Source organism: Petaurus breviceps, unplaced genomic scaffold (genome assembly GCF_028583685.1).
Source record: "Petaurus breviceps papuanus isolate PSGF00001 unplaced genomic scaffold, PetGlider_PUasm1.0 38, whole genome shotgun sequence".
NCBI lineage: Eukaryota > Metazoa > Chordata > Mammalia > Diprotodontia > Petauridae > Petaurus > Petaurus breviceps.
The window spans coordinates 22,599,531-22,610,538 of NW_027186304.1; the positions used below are offsets into that span (position 1 = coordinate 22,599,531).

At 39.0% G+C, this 11,008-nt stretch overlaps 1 long non-coding RNA gene across 2 annotated transcripts in view; it reads right to left on the reverse strand.

The window, feature by feature from the left end:
- Positions 1-9,441, reverse strand: part of LOC138170368 (uncharacterized) — a 94,874-nt gene extending 85,433 nt beyond the window's left edge. For both annotated transcript variants that reach the window (XR_011170592.1, XR_011170591.1), the window contains exon 1: positions 9,339-9,441. This is a non-coding gene — a long non-coding RNA (uncharacterized lncRNA). The remainder of the gene's footprint in view (positions 1-9,338) is intronic.
- Positions 9,442-11,008: the final 1,567 nt, after the last annotated feature.

Sequence of the window (11,008 nt, forward strand, 5' to 3'; positions counted from 1 at the left end):
TAACAGGAAAGATGTAAGAGGAAGAGGCAGAACAGGAAGGAGCTAATGATATAAAAGCCCGAGCACAAGCTGGGTCTGGGCAGAACTGGGAGGAAGGATGCCTGTGGGGCTGGCACTTTATCTTCTGTATTAAATTCACATGCAGAAAGTGAATTGATGATACTGACGGCAATGTGTGTGAATATTGTAACTCTGCTAGGTTTGATGTGTGGAGCTCAACTTAGAACTGGGAGCTGCCTACCTGTGAATCCAGGTGACAGTTGGGTGAATTCAGGCAAGAGCTGGGAGCATAGAAGAGGAACCATGGAGTTTGGGAGTCAGCCTTGAGTCAAGATGAAAGGATCTCTACTTGGATACTTAATTCTGATTGACAAGATTAAGAATGTGACCTAGGGGTGGAAGACCTTTGTACTTTGTGCTCCTTAAGGATGATTGAGTTAAGGATGATTGGAAGCCATTCTCCAATTAAGATGAAAAAAGACTTTAGATGGGTACTTTATATTAATTGATTCAGATTGTGACTTGATGAACGATATCTTTTGTTTTAGAATATGTGGCCACTTTAGTAATAAGTTGTTATACTATATTGTTATGAATGTTGTACTTTGGTTTCTGTGAATGTTTTGCTTTTATTTACTGCTGAATAAATAGAGAGTTCACTATACTATGTGATCAGAACCTTAAAGTTATTCACAGCAGCACTCCTCAGGAGAGCTGCTTGTGCTTGGCTTTACAATTAGACACTCCATCTCTCTATGCTGGGCATTTTCCCTGGCTGCCTCCTATGCCTGGAATGATCTACCTCCTCATCTCCACCTCCTGGCTTCCTGACTTTCTTTAAGTCCCAGCTAAAATCTTATCTTCTACAGGAAACCTTTCCCAAGTCTTCTTAGTTCTAGTGTCTTTTCTCTATTATTTACTTCCTATTTATCCTGTATATATCTTGTTTGTACATATTTGTTTGCTTGTTAACTCTCTAATAGATTGTAAGCTTCTTGGGGACAGGGACTGTCTTTTGTCTCTTTTTGTATTTCCAGAGTTTAGCATAGTGCCTGGCACATGGGAAACCCTTAATAAACATTTATTTATTTATTGACTGGCTGACTTTATAGTGGAAGGCAGCATGATGAAGTAGAAAGAGTTCTGTTAGAGACAGAGGACCTGTGTTTGTCACTTAAGTTGTATGGGACCTTGGTAAGTCACTTACCCACTCTGGCCCTTAGTTTTTTCATCAGTAAAAAGAGGATTGAGCCAGACATTATTCTTAGCACCTTATTTCAGTTACTTAATTATTTAGCATTTTATTTCAGTTCAAGTGTCTTTGAACCTTGCCAGTAATTATGCCAAGTCTTTGTTAAGAAACAGAACCTGTGAATCCCACAGTGGCAGGTACTTGCCAAAGACAGGAACAGGAAGGACTTAAGAAGTGGGAGGAACAGGGGGGAGCTAAAGACCATATAAAAAGCTGAGCACAGCTGGAACAGAGCAGAGCTGAAAAAGGGAAAACTTGTGGTGTCTGGCACTCTGTTTGTCTGCTCTGTCTGTGTTGATTTGTGTTTGTGATACTTTGTACAAAAGTCCTGGGACCTGACTGGAAGCCCTGGAAGAGGATTTTCTTGCTGTCTGTTTACAAAAGTCCTGGAGGAGGGTTTCAGAGATCTTGGGACTGTACTGATAATTTGTGTTGAGTTCTCAGACCTTGTTTGTGGGTCTGTGTTGATTTCACAGGCAGATAGTGAATTGATGATGGTACTGGAAATGTGCATGAATATTGTTTTGACCCTGTTAAGCTTTGTCTTCCCAGAAACAGAAATTATGAAGGACTTAAAGTTGACTGGACACTGTGAGCTTCAATATGGAATGAGACCTGGACAAGGAACTGGATGAGGAACTGAACCACGAGCTGAGAGTTGCCTGCCTGTGAATCCAGGTGACAGTTGGGTAGATTTAAGCAAGAGCTGGACCCATTGAAGAGGAACCATGGAATCTGGGAACCAGCCTTGAGCCAAGATGAAAAGACGTCTCCTTGGGTACTTAGTGCTAACTGAGAAGATCACAATTTACTGTGTCCTAGGGGTTGGAGAACTTTGTACTTTGTACCTTATACCTTTTTAAGGATGATTAAGTTGGGCGGCCAGGTAGCACAGTGAGTAAGAGCACTGGCCCCAGCATTGGGATGGCCTGGGGATCAAATCCAGGCTCAGACACTTAGCACCCACCCAGAAACACCTGGCCGTGCAACTTGAGCAAGTTACTTAACCCCAGTTGCTTAGGGGTGGCCAGGTGGCTCAGCAAGTAAGAGCACCGGCCCCAGTGTCGGGATGACCTTGGGATCAAATCCGGGCTCAGATACTCAGCACCACACCCAGAAATTGCTTTAAAAAAAAAAGAATGATTAAATTAAGGATGGTTGGAAACTAATCTCCAATCAAGAAGAAATAAAACTTTTTGACTGAGAGATTTAGACAATGTGACCTAGGGGTAGAAAAACTTTCACCTTTGTGCTTTGTGTCCCTTAAAGAGGATGGTTCCTTAAGGACCATTGATTTAAGGACTTACTAAATGATATTTTTTGTTTAAAATTATTTGGCCACTTTAGTGATAAGTTGTTATGTTATATCATTGTGAATGCTGTACTTTGGTTTCTGTGAATGTTTTTCATTAGTTGATTGCTGAATAAATAGAGAGTTCACTATACTATGTGATCAGAACCTTAAAGCTATTCACAGTAGCAGTCCTCTGGAGAGTTGCTTGCGCTTGGCTACACAACCAATAATTCTATGAGAGCCTACATGGATTATTCCCTGAGCTTTTAGATTCATTTTAACAAATTTTATAGATGTGTATCTATAAATGCATGTATATATGCATATACATGTATATACATGTCTATATGTGAATATACCTATGCATATGCACGTATCTGTATATGTACATACATAGATGTATTATACATGTATGTATATTGTGTGTATATATATGAAGCACTATATAGATACACAAATTTTAAAAAACAAAATTTTAATCATCACTCAAAAAATGCTCAGATCCATTCATAACCAAAAAGATCTAAATTAAATCAGCTTTACCACCTTAGCCCATCAAGTGGCAAAAAAAATTAAAGCAATGAAATTCAGTGTTAAAGGGGATATGGAAAAAGCAAGTACACTCATTCTTTGCTAGAGGAGTAACAAGGTTACAGAATCTTTCTGGAGTGCAATCTAGTACTAAAAATTTGTTTGGAATATATGATAAATATGTTGACAAAAACAAAAACAACAACGCTGTTTGTTCAAATTTTTTCATTGACAGTAATTGCAAAAGCCTGGAAGCAACCTAAATTGCCCCGTAAGAGGGAAATGTTTAAATAAATTGTGGTGTGTTAATGGAATTCATTACTGAGAGTTAGTTTAGCATAGTAGATAGAGAATTTGGTAGTCAGGAAGACTGAGGTTCCAGTCCCAAATCTGTCTACCATGGGTGGGAAACCTGCAGCCTCGAGGCCACATGTGGCCCTCTAGGTCCTAAATTGCAGGCCTTCGACTGAATCCAAACTTCACAGAAGAAATCTCCTTAATAAAAGGATTTGTTCTGTAAAACTTGGACTCAGTCCAAAGGTCACACCCGAGGACCTAGAAGGCCATATGTGGCCTTGAGGCTGCAGGTTCCCCACCCCTGGTCTAACACATACAAGGCAACCAGTTATCATCCTGTCAAGGAGGGTTTTCAGCTTTCTGTTGACCTCCTCACTGTGCTGATTACTTTATATCAATTATACTTCCATGGAAATTATGATAGTCCACACTGATATTTGTCCTTTTACCCATTTTTCATTGTGGGGCACCAACATCTTATCAAGTCGGAGCTGTTTTAGTCTAGTGTCCTATCTTCTTGTTTGTATTCTAATCTGGTACTGATTTTTCTTATTGCACTAACAAAGTCACTAGATTGACAAAACACAAGTGGCTGAGTGGGAAATGCGCCCCCTCCCATCATTAGCTAGTCATTTCCTGCCAAGATATATATTTAATTTCATTGTTTTTTGTTATTTAGTCTTTGCCATGCCCAATACCTTCTAATTCTCTTCTGGAAGAAACTATTCATGATATATGGATGTGAGGTTTCTATATACAATCTGTAAGCCTCTTTCCTTTTATTTATTAATCCTAAACCATATTTACCATTGTATTTTTGTCACACTGTTTTGTCTACTTTTGCATTCAAGTTCCTGAGTATTAAGAACATGCTGGTTTAGGGGCAGCTAGGTGATGCAGTGAGTAGAGCACCAGCCCTGGAGTCAGGAGGACCTGAGTTCAAATCCAGCCTCAGACACTTAACACTTACTAGCTGTGTGGCCTTGGGCAAGTCACTTAACCCCAATTGCCCTCCAAAAAGCAAAAAAAAAAAAGAACATGTTGGTTTATTTGGAGGGTATTATTGAGGCCCAGATAAGCCAAATGACTTGCACAAAATCAGTAATCAACTCAGGTCTTCTTATTGCATACCTGTACTTCTTTCTAGTTCTCTGTGCTGCCTCCTGAAGTAAATTGGGACAGAGCCTTTGGGTTTGGAGACAAAGAGCACCCTAGAGATCATTTAGTCCAACTCCCTCATTTTATAGGTGAGAAAACTGAGGCTTGGAGATATTAACCAATTTGTTCAACATCATACAGCTAGTATCAGAATCCATATTAAAACCTAAGCCCCAAGACTCCAAATCCAGTGTTCCTCCATTTTTTTCATGCTGTCATACAGCAAAGAAAACTAGGGGAATACAATGGGAATAGGAATTTGAAGATCTCCCCTGCTGTGAAGATAAACTCTGATAGGCTGAATGTGGTCACATGGAGCCTGTGATGGGAGGAGCTTGCTGAGGAGAAGCAGAGCCCACAGGAAGCTGGTCAAGAGCTAGCCAGTTGGAGACAGCTGGGGACAGAGGAGCTCGGGCAAGGAGGTAGAGAGTTTTGTGAGTAAATATTGATCTTGTATTGGTTTGTGGGAAGGCTAAAGGATGGCATGGCTCTCAGGGTTATTATGGCTTCTGAATAGCTTTGGTACTATGATGAAATCAACTCACTGGTTTTGGGATTTGGTTTTCTGGTGTCTAAATAAATCTAAATAAGTAAATAAGCTTTATCCTCTATCTGGAGAGTTTGACATATTTTTCGATCAAATGTCATGTGATACTTATAGTCACGGTCTTTATTGTGATCATGGGCGCTATAAATATTGCGTTGGCGCTACAGGGAGTGAGTACACATGCACAAAAATATAAATAGCAGTTCAAGACATAAATGGTACCTCTGCTCCATCTTGTAGAAAACCCAAAAAGAGACTCCCTACTCTGCTTGACAATATCTGTGCCTTTTTCCCACTGGAAGCATTGCCTGATACTTGAACACTGATTAGAGCTGCTCCAAATTTGGGGTACCTTCCGCTCATCCTTCCTCATGCATGTGTGTGAAAATACACTTGAATATACGCAAGCAAATATGCCCACACATTCACCTTTGGTAACCAAGAACTGCACATGGAAGAGTAGTTAATTCACAAAGTATCTCACCCTGTTTCTGTTAGAACTAAGCGGACTTTTTTAACTTCAGAATTCAGAACAGCTGTATTTTAATAATTTCACCCTGGTTGTGTGTTTCTGTTCTTGAATGATTGATCTCGGATTCTTAGCTTTCAATGTTCTATATCTGCATTCTGGCCAGTTTGTGCAGTTGAAGTTACTTTTGTCACTACCGAGTCAATGTTCATTTCAACCAGTCAGCAAGCACCATGGACAAAGAGTTAATGGTTGAGCTGCTGCTTGGCTAAACTTCTCTATTCCGTTGAAAGACTGGGTGTGAATTAATGGCACTTCTTGGAATCAAGGCTGTCATTGTTTTTCACAATCTTACCTGATGACCGTACTCTTAGTTTAGGAATGTTTTAGGAACTGGACTATGGAATTCTTGAGCTTTAAACATAAATTCATAGCCTCAACTCCTCATTCTAACCTACACAGAAAATGCCCAAACAAATTTCTAATAGGAAGGGAGTGAGAGGGAAGAGGGAAGTAAAACAGAAGGCATACAGACAGTGCTCAATCAATCAAGCAACATGCATTTATTAAACTCTTACTGTGTTGCCTGGCTTTGTAGTAAGTACCAGGTGATGCATACAAGAATCTTCTCTCCAGCATCCCTGACAAAAGGTCATCCATCCCCTGCTTGAAAACTTCCAGGAACAGAGAGCTCACTACCAATAAAGTTAGCCCATTTCATTGAAAAAATAAGTAAATAAATCTTATTGATGTCTTTTGTTTTTACATTTGACACTTCCAGACACAGACACACCAAATGAGCCCTCCCTGAAGAACAACCAGACCAATATTCCATAATTCCCCACCACTCAGTCAAAAAGGATAGGATGTTTCCTCATCCCTTCTCAAAGGCAAAGATTGGTCATTACAGTTACTCAGAATAAACTTTCATTTTTATGTTCTTTTCATTTTGTACTATTGTAGTTATTGACTACATCATACTCCTGGCTCTGTTTGCTTTACTCTGCAATATTTTATACAAGGTATCCAATGTAGCTCTGAATTCCTCATATTTCTTTTTCTTAAAGAAAATAGGAGAAATTAATTACATTCACGTACCACAAATTTTTCAACTATTTCCCGATCAATGAGCACCCATTTTCTTTCTAGTTTTATTAGTTTTCTAATCACAGAAAGTGCAACTGTTAATATTTTGGTTTCTGTGGGACCTTTCTTTCTGTTTTTACCCTCCTTTGGGTACATGGTCACTAGAGGAATTTGCATCACTGAACAATTCAAGATCCTTTCTCCTATAATCCTAAACTCTTTTCAAGAATTATAGACCCCCATCCCAATTTTCAAATAGCTAAAGTTGTTAGGAAGTTCTCCTTTATTTTGAGTTGCAATCTGCCTTCCTTTGATTCTCACTCAGTGATCCTGTTTGTTTTCATTTAGTTTTCTACAAAACAAGGTCATTTATTTTCAAACACTTTCCTGGAATGTTAAGGAAGGAAAATGTTACCAATTACAGAATCCAAACAGTCATTACCAGGATCGCTGAAATCATCAGTAGTCACAAATAGCCCTTTTCATCTTCTCTTTATCTCTTCAAAGGTAGGTATTGGATCAGCCTTCCTTTCATATCCATGAGAATAACAGAAACATCTGAAATTTAACTATTTTAAGTTTACTGTTGCTACTACTGCTACAAGTAATTATTATTAGCAGGAATTATTATTAACAGGATCCGGGTTTTGCCGTCTGCCCACCCAACCTTACATTATCTTTATCCATCCTGCTATTATGGCCACTGGTTTGTTTTTCATGGATAACAGATGTATATAAACAGCATGGAAAAGAAACAAATAGATCTAAAGGCATCAGTGTAGATGTAAGAGGAACTGGGCATGTTTGAGAGCAGGTGAACACATCAAAAGCAGGTGAGCAGATTTATGCCCCCAACTGGATTAGAACTTTGCTAGTCTGGAAGCTCTCTAAGAAATCCGAGTTTAATTAAAGCATTGATTCTGAGTCTATCTAAGAAAGCTAAACTAGGCTATAAAGGAAAGCAGAAGAATATAACAAAATGGAAGGAAATAGATTTTGAAGAAGAACAAAGAAATCGAACCATTTGCTAGAAGCTCAAATATGTGGTAAGGAAGAAAGAACTATGTGGATTTAGAATGAAAGAACCTGGGTTAGAATATTGCCTTTACCACTTAGAACCTGGCAAAGAAAAAGTACCTCCTTCCACTTCTCTGTTATTGATTGCATGAATTAAAAAGCATTTGCTAATCATCTGCTATATGCTACAGACAATCCCTGTATTCATTTTAATGGCAGCTAGCTGGTATGGGTCAGTGGTATCCAACTCAGATAGAAAGGGGACACAAAACGATCCATATGGGTGCTATTGACTTAGAAAACCACATATTAACATTGTCTATATTGCATTGTATCTTTATTTATTCTGTTAGATAATTCTCAATTGTATTTTAATTTGATTCCAGTCACATTTGGGGCCTGCATGTGGCCTGGCAGCATGTTTGACACTTTAGTTTAGGCGTTAGAGCACTTGGTCTGAAATAAAGATGACCTGAGTTCAAATCCAACCTCATATACATTCAATCACCTCCCTAAAGGTTATAATAGTAACCTGTCTCATGGAGCTACTGTGGAGATTTAATGAGATAATATTTATATAAAGTACTTTGCAAACCTTAAAGTACTATATAAAGATTAGCTAGTGACAGGGGAGATGTTATTCCCAAATATTTGAGAGTTGTGGCCAGGGAAGAAAGTGACTTTGGAGTCACAGGCATGGTTACTTAGTCTATAGGGAAATCAATTGACGTTCCCTTTCCAGAAACAATGGTAAGATTGATTTGATTATTGAGGCCAGAGTAAGAGGTAGAAAAAGACAGTAAGAAAGAGATGGGAAGTTAAACTCTGAATGGCTTGATGAGATGTGAAGGATGGCTAAGTCTGGTTCAGTCTGGTGGTCCAGAATGGTTAAATATACTGGACTAATTGAGTTGGTGTTTATTCACTCATGAGTCTAAACAGCTTGGACAAAGGCAGAAGTTCCAAAACTGAGTAGATTAACTCCTCTCAGGAACTAATAACAGATGTTCCACACTTGCAGATTACTTTCTTCCCCTTGTCTTTTTCTTCCCTGAATGATCATTTGATGTTTTAGTATACATGCCTTTTCTGGAAAACCTCTTTTGATGGGGAAGGTGAAAAGTGGAAAAAATGATCAGAAGCACTAAGGATCAAGGATCAAGAAAAAGAACCTGGTCTAGGATGGTCACGCTATATTAAACGCCAAGCATATAGAGTACAGCAGGTTTAGCCAGTAAGGGAATAAAACAACCAAAAAGATACTACAGCAAGTCAGTGGGAGTAAACAAAAAGTATCACCTGGCACAAAGTGGGAATCATGCCTGATTAAAACATCAAGTGAAGAGGGAAGGCACTATGACAAAGGAGAAGAAAGAGAAGGCTCAGGGTACTGGCAAACAACCCACTGCAGTTTTCCACACATGGGACCTCCCAAAAACAGGGGAATGACTAAACAAATTATGCAGTAAACTGAATGCAAGGGAAAACTGTTGTGCCATAAGAAATGGTGAAAAGATCAGTTTCAGAGAAACCTGGAAAGACTTGTGTTAACTTACATAGAATGAAGGCAGGAGAACCAGAGCAATTTATAAAGCAATAACAAACAGCTTTGAAAGATTTAGTAACAGTAATCGATGAAATGGCCAACCGCAATTCCAGAGGACCAACAATGAAGCAGGATACTCACCAAAAAATATATTTATGATGGAATCAAGATTCAGACTGAGATGGATAGACATGTATAGATCTGTAGACATAGATCTATCTATTTGAACGTGGAGAATGTAGGAACTTGTTTTGCTTGATTATGCATATTTGTTAGGGGGTGTTTTTTGGGAGGGAGGTGATTTCCCAATAGGTGAGGGGAGGTGGGGAGGAGGAAAATACTTGTTAAATGAATTATTATGGAATAAATTAAATATTTTCCCTCAGGGTTTCCCCTGCTTTCTCCCCAACTTTGGGATATTCTTCATACCTTCTGATTATTGGTACATTGCCGGGGGCAGGAGGCAGTTCATGAGGGCGGAGGGGGGGGCAGTTCATGACAAAGAGATTTCATTTTCCTTGGAAGATCGGTAGATTCAAACTTTGTCAAGTGGGAATTATTTCTATATTCTTTGTCTCCAGTCTCTCTAAAAGTTATTGAGTCACTGGGTCATATCAAGTTCTTTCTGTTGAGACAACACAGTAGATAAAGTCAAGAAGAACTGAGAAATGTGGCCTCTGACATTCACAAGCTCTGTGACCCTGCATTCTGTCAAGTTTCTTGACCGCTAATTGCCTCAGTTTCCTCAACTGTAAAATGAGGATTATAATAGCACCTAGCTACCAGGATTAAATGAGATATTTGTAAAAGTGCTTAGCACAATGCCTGGCATATAGTGGCATTATATGGATACTTATTCCTCTCTCCCGCCCCTTCGCCTTCCCACCACACCCCCCACACACAGCACCTTAGTTTCTGAATAATTACTCTTCCCTTTCTAGTCATAGCCAGATGTTAGTGTCTCATCCCAGAGAGATGCTTCCCCTCTTCCTCTGGACTCAAAATGCTAAAAGAACCTCAGAATCATCATATTCTCTCTATCCCTGACTTAGACCTTAAAGGAAAACAGGTTTTTAGACAGGCAAGGGTATAGAGCTTAGAGGAATAACTTAGTATCCAAGACACACATTTAATCAACTGCCACGTCTTGTCCATTCTATCTCACATCCATTTGCCTCTCTATCACTTGGGGCCTCATCACCTCTTGCCTAGACAATTTTAACAGCCTCCTAATTGGCCTCTCTGCTCCCAGATTCTCTGTTCTCTAATCTCTCTCTCTCACAAGGTGTTAAATTGATATTTCTAAAATACAAATCTGACCATCTTACTCCTCCACTCAAAATTCTCCAATAGCTCATTTGCCTCTAGAATAAAACACAAAATCTTCAGCCTATTATTCAAGGCCCTATGCAATCTAGCTGCCACTTACCTTTCCAGTATTATTTAATATTAATTAACTAGTTAATATCATTTTCCTACCCATCCTCTGATCAGTCACACATCCTTTGGGGTTGTGTCATGGCCCCCACTTTGGATAGATATTCTACAATACCATTACTTTTATTACCTTAGTTTCTCCTATTTTCTACTTTGGGCAGATGACAACTTCTCTGGGCCTCAAGTAACTCATCTGTAAAATGAATGTGACAGATTAGATGACTTCTCAAGTTTCTCCCAGTTCTAAATCTATGATCTTTTTATCCTAATATTCCCAAGACATGCAACTAACTTTGTGTATCAGTCTCCTACTCAAAAATCTTCAGTGATTTACTGTTACCTCTGGGATAAAAAAAAAAAATTCCTCAGCCTGG